At 45.3% G+C, this 20,913-nt stretch overlaps 1 long non-coding RNA gene across 1 annotated transcript; it reads right to left on the reverse strand.

The window, feature by feature from the left end:
• Positions 1 to 9,527: 9,527 nt before the first annotated feature.
• On the reverse strand, positions 9,528 to 14,726 carry LOC147109178 (uncharacterized). The gene is made up of 2 exons (XR_015080416.1): positions 14,571 to 14,726; positions 9,528 to 9,728 (listed from the first exon to the last, which is right to left on the reverse strand). It is a non-coding gene; the product is annotated as an uncharacterized LOC147109178 (long non-coding RNA).
• Between the last annotated feature and the right edge of the window lie 6,187 nt (positions 14,727 to 20,913).

The raw sequence follows: 20,913 nt of genomic DNA on the forward strand, positions 1-20,913 counted from the left end.
GGTTTCCTCCGGGTGCTCCGGTTTCCCCCCACAGTCCAAAGATGTGCGGGTTAGGTTGATTGGCCATGATAAAAAAAATTGACCCTTAGTGTTAGGGGGGATTAAATACGTGGGGTTATGGGGTTACGGGCATAGGGCTTGGGTGGGATGGCTGTCGGTGTAGGGACCAGGTGCTAGGGTTTGGATGATCAGCCATGATCTCGATGAATGGCGGAGCAGGCTCGAAGGGCCGAATGGCCTACTCCTGCTCCTATCTTCTATGTTTCTATCTCCAACAAGCGAGCGTCTAACCACTGTCCCTTGACATTCAATGGCATTACCATTGCTGAATCCCCCACCATCAACATCCTGGGGGTCACCATTGACCAGAAACTTAACTGGACCAGCCACATAAATACTGTGGCTACAAGAGCAGATCAGAGGCTGGTTATTCTGTGTGAGTATCTCAACTCCTGACTTCCCAAAGGCTTTCTACCATCTAAAAGGCACAAGTCAGGAGTGTGGTGGAATACTCTCCACTTGCCTGGATGAGTGCAGCTCCAAAAACACTCAAGAAGCTTGACACCATCCAGGACAAAGCAGCCTGCTTGGTTGGCACCCCATCCACCACCTTAAACATTCACTCCCTCCACCACTGGCGTACCGTGGCTGCAGTGTGTACCATCTACAAGATGCACTGCAGCAACTCGCCAAGGCTTCTTCGGCAGCACCTCCTAAACCCGCGAACTCTACCACCTAGAAGGACAAGGGCAGCAGACGCATGGGAACACCATCACCTGCAAGTTCCCCTTCAAGTCACACACCATCCTGACTTGGAAATATATCGCCGTTCCTTCATAGTCGCTGAGTCAAAACCATGGAACTCCCTCCCTTTCAGCACTGTGGGAGTTCCTTCACCACACGGACTGCAGTGGTTCAAGAAGGCAGCTCACCACCACCTTCTCAAGGGCAATTAGGGATGGGCAGTAAATGTTGGCCTTGCCAGTGATGCCCACATCGCAGGAACAAATATAAAAAAAAGCCCTGGACTTCTGGCCCCTTCGATAGTTTTATTTTTTACTCGCTAATCTGTTTGGATTTAGTGGACCTACAGGATTGGAATTGGTTATTCTTAGCACTTCTGCCTTATTGCTGATAAATTATAAACCAGAACAACAAGATCTATTAGTGAAAACAACGTGAGATATATGCAGATTAATTAAAACATGGATTTAAAATTGATACATGACTCCAGAAGCTCCGTGGTACTACACTATGCAGCCCTTGAAGACAAAATGCTTGAACATCCCTTGTCTATAGTGTCATCATGATCACGTGCAATCTGCAATTTTTCTTTATGCTTTCCACAGGATTTTAGCTCCTGGGAGAATTTTATCCTCATAGAATAGCAAAATAATCTTGTTACAATTTTCATAAAACTAACTACAGTATAAATTTTGAAGAAGGGTTCGACCCGAAACGTCAACTCAAATTTCTCTCCACGGATGTTGCCTGGCCTGCTGAGTTTTTCAAGCATTTTCTGTTGTTATTTCGGATTTCCAACATCTGCAGTATTTTGCTATCGTACAGTATAAACTCATTGGACAAACAATATGCTTCTTTATTTATTTTGGGGATTGCGTGATCCATTTGTTTATTGGTTACTAGGAGTATTCCTTGCTCTTCTTCAGATAGTGCCATGGGGTCTTGAACATCCACCTGAAGAAGCAGACCGCTGACACTAGGGATCATTCTCATGGGTCTTCTCTGAGCTGCTTCCAGAGCTTGAATGTCCCTCTTCTGTCTTAGTGCTTAGAACTGGATGGTGCAGTGTAGTCTAATCAGGCCACTATTCAGCTTGAACATGATGTCTTCTGATTTGTGCCCTGCTGTTTTGACTATATCATTCAACATCCTATTTGCTTTGTTGATTGCTGCTTGGCAGTGATTGCCCATTTAGAACATGAGTCTACTGAACATCTAGCAACTTCACCATTAGATGTTTAGACACCATTCATGAGGTACTTATTTTTCACATTCTTCTTTCTATGTGTGATACCGCACTTGCTAGCAATAAATTTCACTTTTCATTGTTTGTTCTCATTTACACATTTTGTCGAACTCATTTTGCAGTTTCAGAGATTCCTCCTGATTTTCAATTGCCCCAACTAGTTTGAGTTATCTGCAAATTTGACCAGTTTGCATAAAGTTTCTGAATCCAAGTCAATGTAAATTAGAAATAACAGGGATCCCAACACATCCCATTCCATCTTGGCATAATTCCTCTAACAAGCATCCACTGATTCATACCCCTCAGCCAATTTCTTATCCGTTCTCACATATTAACCAGCATTTCCAGCTTTTTAGGCTTAAAGAAAGAAAGAAAGACTTGCATTTATACCATCGGACGTCTCAAAGCGCTTTACAGGCAATGAAGTACTTTTGAAGTGGAGTCACTGTGGTAATGTGGGAAATGCAGCAGCCAATTTGCACACAGCAAACTCCCACAAACAGCAATGTGAAAATGACCTGATAAGCTGTTTTCGTTATGTTGGTTGAGGGAAAAATATTGGCCAGGACACCAGGGATAACTCCCCTACTCTTCTTCGAAATAGTGCCATGGGATCTTTTCGTCCACCTGAGAGAGCAGACGGGGCCTCGGTTTAACGTCTCACCTGAAAGACGGCACCTCCGACAGTGCAGCACTCCCTCAGCACTGCACTGGAGTGTCAGCCTAGCTTTATGTGCGCAAGCCCCTGGAGTGGGACTTGAACCCACAACCTTCTGAGCAATAAACATAGAAACATAGAAACATAGAAGATAGGAGCAGGAGTAGGCCATTCGGCCCCTCGAGCCTGCTCCGCCATTCAATGCGATCATGGCTGATCATCCAAATTCAGTACCCGGTCCCTGCTTTCTCCCTATACCCCTTGATCCCTTTAGCCTTGCGAAATATATCCAACTCCTTCTTGAATATATTTAATGAATTGGCCTCTACTGCCTTCTGTGGTAGAGAATTCCACAGGTTCACCACTCTCTGGGTGAAGAAATTCCTCCTCATTTCTGTCCTAAATGGCCTACCCCTTATCCTTAGACTGTGATCCCTGGTTCTGGACTCCCCCGCCATCGGGAACATTCTTCCTGCATCTAGTCTGTCCAGTCCTGTCAGAATTTTATAAGTTTCAATGAGATCCCCTCTCATTCTTCTAAACTCCAGCGAGTACAAGCCCAATCGAACCAATCTCTCCTCATACGTCATTCCTGCCATCCCAGGTATCAGCCTGGTGAATCTTCGCTGAACTCCTTCCATGGCAAGAACATCCTTCCTCAGATAAGGCGACCAAAACTGCACACAATACTCAAGATGTGGTCTCACCGAGGCCCTGTACAACTGCAGCAAGACATCCTTGTTCCTGTACTCAAACCCTCTCGCTACGAAGGCCAACATACCATTTGCCTTCTTAACGGCTTGCTGCACCTGCATGCTTACCTTCAGTTTTTCATGCAGAACTTTATCAAATGCTGTTTGGAAGTTAAGGTACACTCTGTCATATACCTTTTCACAATTCACTCAGGATATCATTTCTTCAAGAAAGTCTTGGAGATTGGTCAGGCAGGATCTTCCCTTTCTGGATCCATGTTGACTGCTGTTTACTGGGTCAGAAGAGGACAGGATAGGCCTTGGCTGTGATGCCTTCCCAGATCTCTACTTGACCCTGTTTTTTGTATATCTGGTAGAACAGCCCTTCAACAATCGCTGTCCAGGCTCACACAGAAAGAATGCCTTGGCCCACAGGAGTTAATGAGGTTGAAATTCGGGCACGTGCGCAGGAGGCACGGGGGTAAAAGAGGCCTCACCTCCTTTCAGTGGAGCTGGCGTGGTGTGAACAGCCAGGCGGTGTAGGGGAAGCTAAGATCAGGCCACTGCTTGTAAGCCAGTTAGCGCCCGAGAAACAGGCGCTGTGCGTTTGAATTTATAGGCCAATACCTTTAGGAGAGGAGGGGGACAGGAAGTTGAAAGAAAAATACTTTTGAACTCCTTTGACTGAGTCTCTCGACATACCATTTGAAATACACATCAATAAAATCTGCACAAATGTTCTTCTTTCAACATGTTGAAAACTTATAAGTATGACTGTTAAGAATATTCTACTTTATAGAAAAGATTTCCTGCCATCCCTGGACAAAAATGGCATGGAACTGTTAAAAAAAAGTACTGGGGGAGAAATTGGGTACCCTTGCGCCTCCCGTTATTGCCTCCGGGGGGGTGATAAGAGGACGCTAACTACTTACCGCTCGGGCACGGTGAGAATATCACCTCCCGCTAAATTCGGCCTGAGGTTTGCTGCAGCGGTATGGCGTTGCACCCCAATCTCTTTCGCCCGGAGATCGTGACGTCATTGCAGTGCGCATCGCCCCAGTCCCGAACTTCGGTTTCGCCCCCTGCAGCATCACCACGCAATGACACCGGCAGCTGCAGGAGGCGTTCATCAGGAGGCTGGGCGCTTTGGGGGGCGATACTTAAAGGCCGAGGTAGGGAAAAAAATAATCAAATGCTCGTTCTCTTTTTTTTTCTTTTTTTCCCCAGCGCTCGATCAGCCCGGCACCCTGCTGCAGAGCATCGGGCTGATCGGGCCGGATCGCGGCTGCCGGCGGGGACCAGGTAAGTTTTGCCCTTGCAGAGCCTGCAGCGGTGGCCCTTCTCTTTAAGGGAGGGAAGGAGCCTTCCAACGCGGTCGAGCTGCACGGCCCATTGTGCAGCCTTGCTCACCTACCGCCCCGCCTGCTGCCTGTCGCGCTCCAGGAAAGAAGTGGAGCGCTAGATTTAGCGGTCCACTTCCTTCCTGGAGCGCAAAACCAAATTTTTTTAAAGTTGAGAAACATTAGTGCCTGCCACTAATTTTTTCAACTGTTAAAAGTTAGCGCCCCAAACGGGGCTATAATTAATTTCTCCCCCAGTGTTCCTAATGTACTGCTGCTCCAATTTTAGTTTGAAAATCTAGCTTAAAACATTGGCAAAATGAAATTCATTTGACATGAAGCTGTGTGTTTTACTGTATTAAACCAGCTGTGATGAAAATTAAAACGTTTATCCTGTTAGTCTTGTGTATTTTTTTTGTTGTAAGCAGAGTTAAAATGTACTTTCCTTACTTTACAAAATAGGGCAGATACACTCAGATCTGTTTGCCAAGGCAAATCACTTCTGACTTGGTGTTTGATTAAGAAGTGTGGAATTATACATGAGACAAGTGACAATTGTTTAGCATGTTTGAATCCTTCTTCTTCTTAGGCAGTCTCTCGGAACCGAGGATGACTTGCTTCCACATTAAAAATGAGTTCTCAGGTGACTGATGAGTCCAATGCGGGACCTACAGTCTCTGTCACAGGTGGGGCAGATGGTGGTTGAAGGGCTGGGTGGGTGGGGTGCTTGGGTTGACGTGTGCTCCTTGCGCTGCCTGCGCTTGGCTTCCACTTGCTCCCGGCGAAGAGACTTGAGGTGTTCGGCGCCTTCCCGGATGCTTCTCCTCCACTTTGTGCGGTCTTGGGCCAGGGATTCCCAGGTGTCGGTGGGGATGTTACACTTTTTCAAGGAGGCTTTGCGGGTGTCCTTGAAGCATTTCCTCTGTAAGTGCAGGGTTCCCAAAATTCCCGCACTCCCCAAAATTATGGATCAAGGGGCCCTGTTTGGACAAGTTATTAAAACCAGGGTACCCAAAATGGCTTCTGCAGCCTCGTGACCAAACCGACAGGATTTTTAAAGCAAGGTTCTGCAGACAAGCAGGCCCGGAGACAAAACTTAAAATGCAGGAATCTGTGAAAAAGGACTCTCTGGAGCCAGCCAGACAAAGTAAACACAGAATACACATTCATTCAACTTGAAACAAATCAAGCTAGAATGGGCCTAGAATCAAGGCTATTAGGTTTCTGCATATTTAATCGGTAACAGCTAACATAGCCATCAAGTCAGGATGGGGACAATTAAGTCTTATCCATGACAAACAACCAGGACATCGGGGCCATTAGACCCGGAGACAACCACTCCAAAAGTCGTTAAAGTAAATGGTTGTAATCGTTTAAACAAGCCCGCCAAAAGTAAGACAATGGACTGATCTGATTTGGCGCGCAAATAAGGAGTTGAAGTATGGGTATAATTGTAGGCCCATCAGTGGTAATTGGGGCTTCGCTTAGCTCTCTTAGCTCTTGCTTGTGGCCTTGGCCGGCTGCCGCTCGTACTCGCGCCCTGGCCTCGTGGCGGGCTCTCTTCTTGCTCCCCGCGCCGCTCAACAACCATTACACCGGGGCCAAACGCGGGAGGAGAACGAGACCCGAGTTCAAAACCACACAGGACACACAGGCCACAAACGGGCAGACGAGACGAGACGAGAAGAAGAAGAAGGTAAACCGATAAAAGCAGAGAAGGGCAGCGAAAGACGCATTGGGAAAATCCAAACGCCTAGTTATAAACTGGCGTTTGGTGAATAAGTTGGCATTGCATGCATGAACAGTGCGAATAAGCAGGCATTCGAAGAGTGGGTGGCAGCGCCCGTGACGAATAAACTAGCGTTTGAAGCATGGGTAGTAAAATCTTTTAGACGATAAAGACCGCCAATTGACCCCAACCGTAACATTACCGCCGACGACCGCCCGAGGAAGAAGAAGAAGAAAACCCATCGCGACGAGACGACGACGGTAGCTGAGGAAAAAGGAGGGTGCTGCGCATCAACAACTTCAGCGCTGTGCCCTGAGACCATGTGGCGATGGGGTACCCCAAAGGACAGCGGGAGCGGACCTCAAAACTCATAACCGTTTAAGCAACAGGTTTTGGATCGGTGAGCATGAATTCCTGGCCCCTCATAGCTTAATCTAGTTAGGTATAGGGGGTGGGATAAGGATAAGGGGATTGTTTAATGTAGTTGTTTTCCCTCGAGGTGCCGTGTGTTCCCCATTCCCATATCAGTGTAATTGTTTATGCCTGTAATTTTCATACCAGTAATTTTCATAAGATTGTTTATTGTGCTTTTAATAAAATTTTGGTTTTCTTGCACCAAACCACTTGTCTACTCGATTTTCTGTATCGCCGCCTGTACCTAAGTCCGGTGTCTAGAACCCAGGGGTGTGGGAGCGATTTGAACCGCTCAAAGGGGACAGTCAGAGGCAAAGCTGGCTGGGCACGACACACCACCCCCCTACACCTCTGCCCACCTGGGGTTCTCTTGCCATGTCGGAGTTCCGAGTAGAGCGCTTGTTTTGGGAGTCTCGTATCGGGCATGTGGACAATGTGACCCATCCATCGGAGCTGATCGAGCGTGATCAAAGCTTCGATGCTGGCGATGTTGGCCTGAGCAAGAGCACTGACGTTGGTGCGCCTATCCTGCCAATGGATTTGCAGGATCTTGCAGAGGCAGCGTTGGTGGTACCTCTCCAGTGCTTTGAGGTGCTTGCTGTACATGGTCCATGTCTCTGAGGCATACAGCAGGGCGGGTATCACTGCTGCTCTGTAGACCATGAGCTTAGTGCCGGGTTTGAGGTCCTGGTCTTCAAACACTCTCTTCCTCAGGTGACCGAAGGCTGCACTGGCACACTGAAGGCGGTGTTGGACTTCGTCATCGACGTCTGCCCTTGTTGACAGTAGGCTCCCGAGGTATGGAAAGTGGTTCACGTTGTCCAAGGCCTTGTCGTGGATTTTGATAATCGGGGGACAGCACTGTGTGGCGGGGGCAGGCTGATAGAGGACCTTTGTCTTACGGATGTTTAGTGTAAGGCCCATGCTCTCGTACACTTCGGTGAAGACTGGTTCGACAAGAACGACCAGGAGATCCAGGAGCTAATAAGCCGCAAGCGCAAGGCATTCCTGATCTGGAAGCAGCTACAGAACTCGAGAGCAAGAAAGCAGCTCTACAGAAGCCTGAAGGCCGAGGTCCAACAAAAAACTCGCGACCTAAAGAACAGGTGGTGGGTGGAGAAAGCGCAGGAGATCCAGCAGCTAGCCGACAATCATGACGTGCATGGATTCTTTAGCGCAGTCAAGACCGCCTACGGCCCAAGCACCCAAGACCCTACCCCACTGCGGGCCAAGAACGGAGAGGTACTCATCAAGGACAGAGAGGCAGTCAGTGCCTGCTGGAAGGAACACTTCGAAGATCTCCTTAACCATGACTCTGTCTTCGACACGAGTGTCCTCAACTCCATCCCACAGCATGCTTTGTTTGAATGATAGCCTTGCAACTGAGCAATTGAAAATCTCTGATGGTATTCCAGATCAACAGTTTTCAATGGATATTTTTTAAAAATACATCATATTATACCATATGCTTATAACACAATTTAGGTTCAGTTTCATAAAGGGAGGAAATAAAGAATACAAGAAGGGATTGCTTCTTCGTTACTTCCTGAAATAGTATTTTTTTCTTTTGATTGATAGATCTGACACCTTAGTCGGAGGATTTTGCTTTCTGAAGTGTTCACCTGGGAGACCAGCTTCGAATCATCATCACCATATCCCGGGAAAAGAGAATTTCTGCATAACCAAAATAAAAGTAGTGTACCAAACAGTTTAGAAAATTGTTTTGAAAGCCACAAAAGACTATTTCTGTTGAGGGAAAAACTGTGAATTCCATTTAGCAAAGTTCTTCTCCACCTTACAATAATAATTGAGAAAGGGAAATCGTGCCCTATCCAGAATTTTATTTCAGAGATAGCTCTATGGTATTGTATTTGTAGCTATTGCCTATTTCATGTGTTTTGTTGTTTTAATTTGTAAATAAATCCAGTAATTAATGTTATCCTGTATGTGACTCTGATACAGTGATTGACATTTTCTTTCACCTGTCTAGAATTGACAAATAGTAAAGCAAGTGTGAAAAGTGAAATTTTGCATTTAAAGTTTTGTGCTGCTCATTCATTTTGTAGTATGTTTTCATTGATTAGGGCAGTTGAATCTCTTTAGTTTATGTTTATCTGTGTGAATGTGAGACAGAACAGTAGAAAAGGGTTGACTTAAAGGCTGGAAATCCTGTTGGAACATTTGAGTAAAGAGGGAGATGTCCGTATAAAAGATTTGCATTTCGACATGGTATATGAACAGGAGCTCTTTAATAACACTAAGCCCTGTTGTGCAAACATTTGGTGAAGAAGGAAAATACAAGTTAGTTTAACATTGTTTTAAGTTTTGTGTTGTTGATTCTCATTATAAAATTGTACAGTTTGCTTACTCGATGATTGTACCATTGCCAACTTGAAATTACTTTGGTGACAAATACAAATTGTTTTTAACCACACTTGTCTGATTTCTGTATCTAAATGATTAAGGGAAAGAGTGAGGGGGGAAAGGGAGTGGGGGAGGGGAGAGCGACAAGGAGGGAAAGGTAATGAATATCCATTAGAACTGGAAGGTCAAGTGCCGAATACATTCGTATCTATATTCCCAATGCAAGAAACATGAAAATAAAGCTTCTGCGTTCACAGGGGATGAAATCCACTCAATGAAAATGCTGAGAAAACACAGGAAAATAAAATGCTATTAAAAAAAACAAACCATAACACCCACAGAAGGAAATAGTTTAACCTTTATTTAGAAGGAAATCATTTGTATAGCAGAGGCGTTTGCTAGAACACAATGTATCACAAGATGACATCAGATGATTGCTTTATCATTATTTCAAGGCATTTGCCTCGCTGTATTCAGGCATGGAACAGGGTCCAAGGATGAGCATCCACTTTTCCTGTGCTTGGCATTCATCTTTTAGAGGCTGTAAAAACATTAACCCCAGGAAAATGTCAGGAAATGTTAAATGAGCACGCAAAGCACAGCACAATATGGATGTTTGAATGATGCCCTTCTTAAGGGGTGAAATTGATCTTCGGTGGTAGCGCATAAAAGGGCAGCCCATCTAACACCCCGCCCAATATTCGATTGACTACAGTAGAAAAGAAAATTGGGCGGGGTGTAAACTGGTCTGCCCGTTTTGTGCTCACACCGAAGACCAACTTCACCCCGTAGCCTCTACTGACAGCTACAAGACAGGGAGCTTTACTTGCTTAAAAGGAAATGTAAACATCAATTCCTGCTAGAACTGGACTCAAATTTACTCTTGGTCCCATGGCAGAGATCCAGGACTGCAGGCTAATATGTGGCCACACCTCCTGATGAACTCAGCTCTGACGTGGCAAATTTGATTGGATTAAAAATGCTTTCTTACATTGCTATTATGTGGGCATCAAGAAATGAAAAGCATGCTATAAAAAACAAATGAACAGCAATTCAAGTTGGTAATTATATTGTCTGAGGGAAAATTACAGCTTGAGGCTCCTGTAATTTGATTCTTCTAAAGGGTCAATCTGGAGATTGACAATGTTTGGAGAATAGGATCAGTTTTGCAGAAGAATAGCTTCATTTGGATGCTTAACAGTAATATTCACCAAGAACCATGTTCCACCTACAGTATATCATTATAATCATTATCCCAGTAACATATGGACATAGCAAAAGGATGGGAAAAGGCCATCTGGTCCATCAAGCTTCCCCAAAAGCCGTGAAATCTCTGAGGAGACGCAAAAGAAATAGGAAAACCTTTCTCCAATGTAGAAAAATCTGGGAAAACTTATCTCTGACCCCCGAAGGCACTCGAGAAAGCTCCAGAAGATCATGGTAACTCATGAGTGTTCCTATTCCGAGCTACCCCAAGACTTTTATAATTTGAAATGTTCTCTTCTCTCAGGAACTTGTCCAACTCCCTTTACCTCAGTTTGTAAACAATCAACAATGCATCTGAAGTGAGAACACCAATTTTGACTTGGGGTGGAATTCGGGCAAACAGGGTGGGGAGGAGCGGGTGGCACAGCAAGTGCCCCCCCCCCCCACCCTGCCCCACTTCGGCAGCGTAGGGCCCGGGCGACTTTAACTCCCAGACCTCATCTGCATGCCACCAATCAGCTGCCCGCCTGGAATGAGCGGGAAGTGGCAAGTTGCTGATGGGCAGAAGGAGAAGTTGGGGTGGCAAGAGGGCGCTAGCTGGCACCAGAGAGAGGCTCACTGGCAAGCAGGTACATCGCAAGAAGGGATTTTGGGAGGGGTATCGCTGAAGGGTCGGCTGGGGGGCAGGGGCAGCTAAAATTCTAGAGGAGCCAACTTCCATTGAGCAAGATATTGCAATCCCGGGCCCTAAAAATAAAATTTGGTATTTGGGACAGCAGCCCCAGCTTCTACATTCCAGTTTAAATGGCTTTTAATTCCCTTAAAGTTTTAATGCAAAATAATTCCTCTTTTGCAAGGTGCTGTGAGTTAAGTATTATTCTGCAATGATGACCCAATAGCAGTCCTGTGGTAATTTCAGCATTACTTTCAACTGTCATTATTTTTATTTGATTGATTCCATAGTATATTAAAATAAATGAGAGGTCAGGAATCCTGTCACAAGTCTGCAATTTAATCTTGAAAAATCATATGCCGTGTGTAAATTACTTGCGGTTTGGTCTCATGGTTTACGTCATCATCTAATCCCCTGGAGTCTTATAATTCAGTGTCAACCATCCAGCTTTCAATATTTAATTGAAATACTGGCCCTGGTTTTCATTCCTCCTTTGTATTAGTACAAACTCCTGATGTGTCTATCAATAACATAACATGCCTCACTGCTACCAGAGCATAAAAGTTGTCCCTTCTACTAATATTCAGAATTGTTTTATTTCTACATACAGTTGGGATTCCACTGCCCACCTCCCCAGCCGTTTCTGCATTAAGCCATTGCAGCACTGCAGCTTTTATAGCGGCAATGGGAGAGGATATATAAATGTTGAAAAATGTAATCAGGTGAAATTTACAGTCAACCTTTCGGTGGGGCCTGGGAAAAAGCAAGAATTTGACTTACCACTTCAGTCTCATGTTCAACCACCTCTGCACCACTTCCTACCACCAGCATTGAATGAGAAGGGAACAATTGCTAGCTTACCAGACACATTTTCTTTGCACTGGCATTGGAATGCCTGGTGCACAGGGAAGTTCACAGTGCTGTGTGTGTTCACAGTGTAACAGCTACTTTTACACTCATCCAGAGGAAAGGCAAAACCAAGATTAGTGGTTCTCAAGTGCAGATTAATTGAGGGGTGTGTGCACAAGCATGTAATCAACTGAAGTTAAGACATCTATTGTCCTTTCAACTTTGCATTCTCCCAAAAGGATCTTTATTTGACAATTTATTCAATGTGCATTTTCTAGATAAAGAGCCCATTTGATAAGGTATCTATCTATACTGCTTAACTTTGAATTGAAGGCTGTCTGGCTTTGGGGTTATAAAACCTAGATTACCATACTCTCCAACACAACTTTGTGAAAGGTAGGTCATGCCTGACAAACCTGATTGCATTTTTTGAGGAGGTGACTAAAGTAGTGGACAGGGGAATGTCTATTGATATTATTTATATGGACTTCCAGAAGGCATTTGATAAAGTCCCATATGAGAGCCTGTTAACTAAGGTAGAAGCCCATGGAATTGAGAGCAAATTATTGACCTGGTTAGGAAATTGGCTGAGTGATAGGAGACAGGCAGTAGGGATAATGGGTAGGTACTCAAATTGGCAGGATGTGACTAGTGGTATCCCGCAGGGATCTGTGTTGGGGCCTCAACTATTCACAGTATTTATTAACGACTTAGATGCTGGCATAAAAAGCCATATATCCAAATTTACCGATGACACAAAGATAGGCGGCAGTGTAGGCAGTGTAGATGAAAGCATAAAATTACAAAGGGATATCGACAGATTAAGTGAATGGACAAAACTATGGCAAATAGATTTCAATGTAGGCAATTGTGAGGTCATCCACTTTGGACCTAAAAAGGATAGAACAGGGTACTTTCTAAATGGTGAAAAGCTAAAAACAGTGGAGGTCCAGGTACATAGATCATTAAAATACCATGAACAAGTACAGAAAATAATCAAAAAGGCTAATGCAATGCTGGCCTTTTTATCTAGAGGACTAGAATACAAGTGAGTAGAAGTTATGCTGCAGCTGTACAAAACACTGGTTAGATCACACCTGGAGTACTGGGAGCAGTTCTGGGCACTACACCTTAGGAAGAATATATTGGCCTTGGAGGGAGTGCAGCGTAGGTTTATCAGAATGATACCCGGACCCCAGGGGTTAAATTACGAGAAGAGATTGCACAAATTAGGGTTGTATTCCCTGGAATTTAGAAAGTTAAGGGGTCATCTGATCAAAATGTTCAAGATATTAAGGGGAACAGATAGGGTAGATAGAGAGAAACTATTTCTGCTGGTTGGGGAGTCTAGGACTAGGCGGCATAGTCTAAAAATTAGAGCCAGACCTTTCAGGAGTGAAATTAGGAAACACGTCTATACACAAAGGGTGGTAGAAGTTTGGAACTCTATTCCGCAAATGGCAATTGATGCTAGATCAATTGTTAATTTTAAATCAGAGATTGATAGCTTTTTGTTAACCAATGGTATTAGGGGATATGGACCAAAGGTGGGTATATGGAGCTAGGTCACAGATCAGCCATGATCTTATTGAATGGCGGAACAGGTTCAAGGGGCTCAATGGCCTACTCCTGTTCTTATGTTCCTATGTTCCTAACTGATAGAACTTGTATGTCGTTCTATACTTACTCCATGGACTGAGTGCCCCTTTCCTGATCTTTTGGAGCTAGAACATGTTCTGCTTTCAGTGCCTGGTATCTGGTGAGCAATAATTCCTAGCTGGTTGAAATTGTCGCAGATGCACATTTCTCAGAAGTGCTTCACATACACTGCGTGACATTGAAGTGCAATGACTCTGGTCGCATGGGCAACAACTACAGCAATGTATATGTGGCACATTCTGAAATAGACAACAACAACAACTTGCATTTATATAGCATCTCTAACATAGTAAAACGTCCCAAGGCGCTTCACAGGAGCATTAGCAAACAAGATTTGACACCAAAGCACATAGGGAGCTATTAGGACAGGTGACCAAAAGCTTGATCAAAGAGGTAGGTTTTAAGGAGCATCTTAAAGGAGGAGAGAGCGGTAGAGGGCGGAGAGGTTTAGGAAGGGAATTCCAGAGGTTAGGGCCTAGGCAGCTGAAGGCGTGGTCGCCAATGGTGGAGTGATTAAAATCGGGATGCACAAGAGGCCAGAATTGGAGGAACGCAGAGATCTCGAAGGGTTGTCGTGCCAGAGGAGGTTACAGAGATGGGGAATGGCGAGGTCACGGAGGGATTTGAAAACAAGGATGTGAATTTTAAAATTGTACGTAAAGTGCTTTGAGATGTGATAAGGTGCTCTATAAATACAAATTCTTTTTATTTGTTTGCAGCACCAAAGTAGCAGGTTTACCTCCTAATATAGATGTAATGAAATGAATAGCCAACACTGAACAAGAACATTTCCTAAAAGCTGATTTATGGCAATTTGAATATCAATCAGTAATTATTCCCTGTATATTAGGTCATTATCTGAAAGCATTGAATCCTTTGCAGGGCTTTGTGGTTCCATGTCCCCTGGTGCCTTTCCCAATTACCCATTCTTCATCTGTGAGTCTAAATAGTGAGTGTCAGCAGGTTATTCACAGTCAAACTGGATTATGTCCTCACCTGATATCCACACACACGTACGTCCAGCAAGGATTAGATGTTTACAGCACAGGAGGAAGCCATTGCGGATAATTTTGACCCTCAAAAACAGGTGGGTTTGGTTCGGGTGAGGAGTTAAAATTTCCAAAATTCCAAACCCGTAACCAACCTGCCCACTTCGGGGGCGGGCGACCAACCCGCTCCCAGGAGGCGGATCCCTCATTTAAATATTTTAACGAGGTTGCTTGCCTAAGTTTTTTTTTCTCTGTTCCAGCCTACCTCTCAATCTGGCTGGCTGCGGCCGGGAAACGGACTCTAAAAATGGTAATCAGGTCCTGCCGTTAAATTCGTCTGGACCTGACGACCGCTAAACTGTATCCCCCCATCTCCCCCACCACACACCCGCTCATTCCCCACCACCCCATAAATATCGGGATTGTTGTGTCTGTGCAGCTCTTTACTAGTGCAATACCTCATCTAGTACATCTATGCTCTCATTTCCACCATCATTTGTAAAAACTGGTGCAAAATATTTATCTACTATCTCTGGCATATCATCACCTTCCACAATTAAATTCCCTCCTTCGCCCCTGCTCTCTGTTTAACTCTTCTTTTACTTTACTTATAAATGCCCCTATATTTCCTTCTATATCTGCTAGCTTTTTCTAATATTCCTACTGAATTGCAATCAGGAATGGGAACCACGACCAATTTCCCCCTCATTAACCCAGCGGTGCTGAGGCCAATTGTTGTGCCCCAACAGCAACCTTGCCTGAATTCAGCTAATTGAGACCAGACCAGGGATTGAACCTGAAACCCTTTGAGCTAAGAAATAAAGCTCATTTATACACTGTTTTAACAAGCTGAGCCATTGGCGGATTAGATCAATTTCTAACTGGAATTAAAATGCACAGATTAATGTTTGAATGGCTTTTGGAGAACAATACATGGAAGCACTGATTCCTTAAATTGACACAAGGGTCAGTATATTTAAAGTGAGATTTAAATATTTAGGCATACTAATATCTGTAGGGTAAAGCTCCTGCCTGTTTGTCACCTCTCAAAAGGATTATTCCCTCAAATAAAAGCAACCACCGGACTTTCAATAAACCCCTCGCAGTAAAACTGACCCTTTTTAACCTATTGCGCAGATGTGGAGAGGAAAGATGTCTGGCCAAGTAGAACCAGCTCCCATCATTCACTGTTTATCACTCCAATTACTCCAGCAATTGTTTGCTTATCCCAAAATACTCCAGTATTTATTACGGCAATTTGATAAACAATGGGTGCCTTGCAAATAACATCCCAAACTGTGTAGTGCAGCCAGAAAAAAATCTGCAAATTAACATTTTGTATGAATTAGGAAGGTGCCAGGTTTTACCTGATTCCTAGTCTGTACCGAGTTGGTAAAAACTGACTTCAGTATCTTTGGGTTAGGGTAGGAATAAAGAAAATCAGTTGGAATTCTCCCTTCTGGTTCCTATCCAGCGACCCCTGTTAGAGGTGCATGCATGTTGGTGATACCTGAGGACATGATTGAACTCGGCTGCAAAGCCCCATGACCGAAGAGCCTGCCGACATTTATCATCAAGGCTCACACTTCATTAATGGCCATTCGGGGCGAGGTACCAGAAGACACCATCGAAACAAACCCCAGCAAGAAGTCAACTGGTTCAGGAGAGGAGGATTGGGGAGAAAAGCCTTGAGTGAAAAAAATGTGAGCGAATTCTTAGAATTTATTTCCTACAAATTGCTCAATAGATATGCCAATGCATTAAGGTACAGCTTGTTACTGCGATAAGGCTCCTAGAACTGCAATTGACTTGTCCTTGTCACTTTCCTGATAAAGCTTCATAAGACTTTTTTATGGCCCCCCTCTCTTCTGCTCTCCTGATAGTCATGATTCACACAGGGCACGAGCAACTATTTGGTATCTTGCTCTAGTAGCCGTTCTTTAAGTATGAACCTAAACAGTGTGTATGTGCAAGCTGTTGGTAACAGGGGTAGCGGTTGCAACAGCTGAGCCTACTCCTGTCCCCACCTAATGCCCACACCCCACCGTTCCCAAAGGGGATACTGGATGACAATCAGAGGATTATTTCCTCTCCCTGAGGCCACACATGGCTAATTTTTATGGCTCAACGCTAGGCTTTTATTGTATTCAACAACTAAGCTGGCATGGAGGCCTATTTCACTGAACTTTGACCTGCAAACTGAACAATTGTTTATTGTACCCGTGGAGGTGGCAGAGAGCAACTGCACCCTAACAAGGAGTCAACGCCTTCAGAAGAGGAAGATGGGGGAGAAAATTGGAAGCAAACATTCAAAAAGGAAAAATATTGCATACACAGAGGCCCAACTCTTTGAACAATCTGCTCCAAGGTCTCCATTGAGAGATGAAATACTGCACCCCTGGAAAGGTCATACTGCAGCAAATACTTTATTCAATGTTAATTTTGCAGGGTGCAGATTTTTTTTTTTTTTACTATTTGTCACTTTCTGAATGCATCAACTCATCCTGTGGCATGGTCCCACAAGCACCAGCAGAGTTCAGGAATCTGCCCTAAGTTGTGGGTTGAAACACCACAGTAATACTATTTGCATTAGGAGGGAGAGGAGACTCGCAGCAGAAGCTCGTGGCCTACAAACGTACATTTTCTAGCGGGAGTCATTGGATTGTGACCAGGGGTAATTGATTTTGTTCCTTCGCTATCCCAGGGGCTCTGAGGCTAATTGTAGTGTCCTGATTACTGCCCCGGCTAAGATCAGCTAACGTCACAGAAAGAATTGAAACCCGGTATCATCCTGATCTGTATCACTCAGTTGCTGTCTAGACAGCACACGTATTCATTCAGCCTCAGGTGGAGCCTTTTATGAGCTGGTTTGTGAAATTATAGCATTTCTTTGAGGCACTATCAATAACATAAATTGTAACATCACACCACCATATATACACTGCAGAAAAGCTTTCCTAACAGATTTCTAGTGGAGACAATGTTCCTTTAAAAATACACTCCTTCTACTCAGAGCATTGTGTCTAGGCTTTGTATTGTTCAGGAAGAGAGATAATCAATAGCATAACTTATACTCAGAACGCTACTCAACCTGTGTAAGCAGTTAGCTTAAATGTAATACTAACATCAAATTAGGCTGTTTACTGTCAAGCTTATTTTGACAGATCACTATACAATGCCAAGCTCCCTTTACAGGGTCCTCAGTACCTTGTCCCTGCTTTTTCCCCATATCCCTTGATCCCTTTAGCCTTGTATATTTCTTTAGTGCCTGTCTTCTGTGTGCCTTTGCCTGTCCTAGTGCTCCTATGCAGTGCTACCCCAGTGGCTGCAGCATGGCCCCTTCTCTCTACCTCCTCCACCAGGGCCTCCAGTTCCACGTCAGATAATCTTCGAGCCCACTCTCCCTCCTGTTGCCATTAGTTCATCTTTTTCCAGGTCAGAATGTCTTCCACAGCCACTTCCAGCAACTGCTCCAGCCACAATGCACCGCCCCTTTAAGAGATGCAAGCTGACTTTAAGTAGTGCAGGCTAGCTTTAAGTGCAAGAAATCACACAACACCAGGTTATAGTCCAACAGTTTTATTTGAAATCACAAGCTTTCGGAGCGCTGCTCCTTCGTCGGGTGAAGTGGAGAGATGCATAAAGACACAGCTTATATAGTCAGAGAATAATGCCAGATGATTACAGGTAATCTTTCTAACTGCCAGAGAGATAATCACAGCAAACAAAGATGTGAATGGTGTCCAAACAGGTTAGTCAGGAAAACATTACATCAAAGAACAATGAGGTGGGGTCACAAGGGGTCAAATGTTGCAGATGCTGGGGTCTGTATGAAAAACAAAAAATAGACAAGAAAATTTTTTTTTGCTGGAAATCACAGCAGGTCCGGCCGCATCTGTGTAGAGAGAACAAGCCAATGATGACTCGAGTCTGGATGACCCTACATCAGGTGGGGTTACATGCAGCGTGACATGAACCCAAGATCTCGGTTGAGGCCGTCCTCATGAGTGCGGAACTTGGCTATCAGTTTCTGCTCTACGATTTTGCATTGTCATGTGTCTCGAAGGCCGCCTTGGAGAATGCTTACCCGAAGATTGGAGGCTGAATGTCCTTGACTGCTGAAGTGTTCCCCGACTGGGAGGGAACACTCCTGCCTGGCGATTGTTGCGCGGTGTCCGTTCATCCGTTGTCGCAGTGTCTGCATGGTCTCGCCGATGTACCATGCTCCGGGGCATCCTTTCCTGCAATGTATGAGGTAGACAACGTTGGCCGAGTCACATGAGTATGTACCATGCACCTGGTGGGTGGTGTCCTCACGTGTGATGATGGTATCTGTGTTGATGATCTGGCATGTCTTGCAGAGGTTGCCGTGGCAGGGTTGTGTGGTGTCGTGGTCGCTGTTCTCCTGAAAGCTGGGTAATTTGCTGCGAACGAAGGTCTGTTTGAGGTTAGGCGGCTGTTTGAAGGCGAGTAGTGGAGGTGTGGGGATGGCCTTAGCGAGGTGTTCATCATCATCGATGACATGTTGAAGGCTGCGAAGAACATGGTGTAGCTTCATGGAGAGCAGGAGGCCAGTAACTGGTGAGTTTAAAAGCTCACCTTTCGGGGGCTTTTTCTTTCACAGCTGGGGCAGTCGGGAGAGCAGGAGGCCAGTAACTGGTGAGTTTAAAAGCTCACCTTTCGCGGGCTTTTTCTTTCACAGCTGGGGCAGTCGGGAGAGCAGGAGGCCAGTAACTGGTGAGTTTAAAAGCTCACCTTTCGCGGGCTTTTTCTTTCACAGCTGGGGCAGTCGGGAGAGCAGGAGGCCAGTAACTGGTGAGTTTAAAAGCTCACCTTTCGCGGGATTTTTCTTTCACAGCTGGTGCAGTCGGGAGAGCAGGAGGCCAGTAACTGGTGAGTTTAAAAGCTCACCTTTCGCGGGCTTTTTCTTTCACAGCTGGGGCAGTCGGGAGAGCAGGAGGCCAGTAACTGGTGAGTTTAAAAGCTCACCTTTCGGGGGCTTTTTCTTTCACAGCTGGGGCAGTCGGGAGAGCAGGAGGCCAGTAACTGGTGAGTTTAAAAGCTCACCTTTCGCGGGCTTTTTCTTTCACAGCTGGGGCAGTCGGGAGAGCAGGAGGCCAGTAACTGGTGAGTTTAAAAGCTCACCTTTCGGGGGCTTTTTCTTTCACAGCTGGGGCAGTCGGGAGAGCAGGAGGCCAGTAACTGGTGAGTTTAAAAGCTCACCTTTCGCGGGCTTTTTCTTTCACAGCTGGGGCAGTCGGGAGAGCAGGAGGCCAGTAACTGGTGAGTTTAAAAGCTCACCTTTCGCGGGCTTTTTCTTTCACAGCTGGGGCAGTCGGGAGAGCAGGAGGCCAGTAACTGGTGAGTTTAAAAGCTCACCTTTCGCGGGCTTTTTCTTTCACAGCTGGGGCAGTCGGGAGAGCAGGAGGCCAGTAACTCTTATATAGGTGGAGCTGTTGCTAAACCCGAAACACTACAGTGTAGTGTCTCCCACCCTTCCACCTCCTCTAACTTTTTAGGGGTTAGGGGAAGTTGAAAAGGTAGGTTCAATTTATTTTATTTCAGGAGCCTAACCTAGGTGGAAAAGGTTCCAGGACAGGAGGCGGCAGTGAAAATACAACACCAGAAAACAGGTAGGTGACTGGTTGGTGAGTACTTTCACAAACTTATTCTAAGTAGAATTCAATAATTAAGCTAAATCGTAGTAAATAAAAGGGTATTGCAAGGGTTAAGTCATGGAAGGGCAGCTCGGACCCGTGTCATGCTCCTCCTGTGCCATGTGGGAAATCAGGGACACTGTCCCTGACAACTATGTGTGCAGGAAGTGTGTCCAGCTGCAGCTCCTAGCGGACCGCATGGCGGCGCTGGAGCTGCGAATGGACTCACTCTGGAGCATACGCGATGCTGAGGATGTTGTGGATAGCACATTCAGTGAGTTGGTCACACCGCAGGTAAAGGCTAGCTCAGACAGTAAATGGGTGACCAAAAGGCAGGGTAAAGGCAGGAAGGTAGTGCAGGAGTCACCTGCGGTCATCTCCCTCCAAAACAGGTTTACCGTTTTGGGTACTGTTGGGGGAGATGACTTATCAGGGGAAGGCACCAGCAGCCAGGTTCAGGGCACCATGACTGGCTCTGCTGCACAGAAGGGCGGGAAAAAGAGGGATAGGGCTATAGTGATAGGGGATTCAATTGTAAGGGGGATAGATAGGAGTTTCTGTGGCCGAGACCGAGACTCCAAGATGGTATGTTGCCTCCCTGGTGCAAGGGTCAAGGATGTCTCGGAGCGGGTGCAGAGCATTCTGAAGGGGGAGGGGGATCAGCCAGTTGTCGTGGTACATGTAGGTACCAAC

This window comes from Somniosus microcephalus, chromosome 12 (genome assembly GCF_052327205.1).
Source record: "Somniosus microcephalus isolate GS21.2 chromosome 12, FLI_Smic_1.0, whole genome shotgun sequence".
Lineage (NCBI taxonomy): Eukaryota > Metazoa > Chordata > Chondrichthyes > Squaliformes > Somniosidae > Somniosus > Somniosus microcephalus.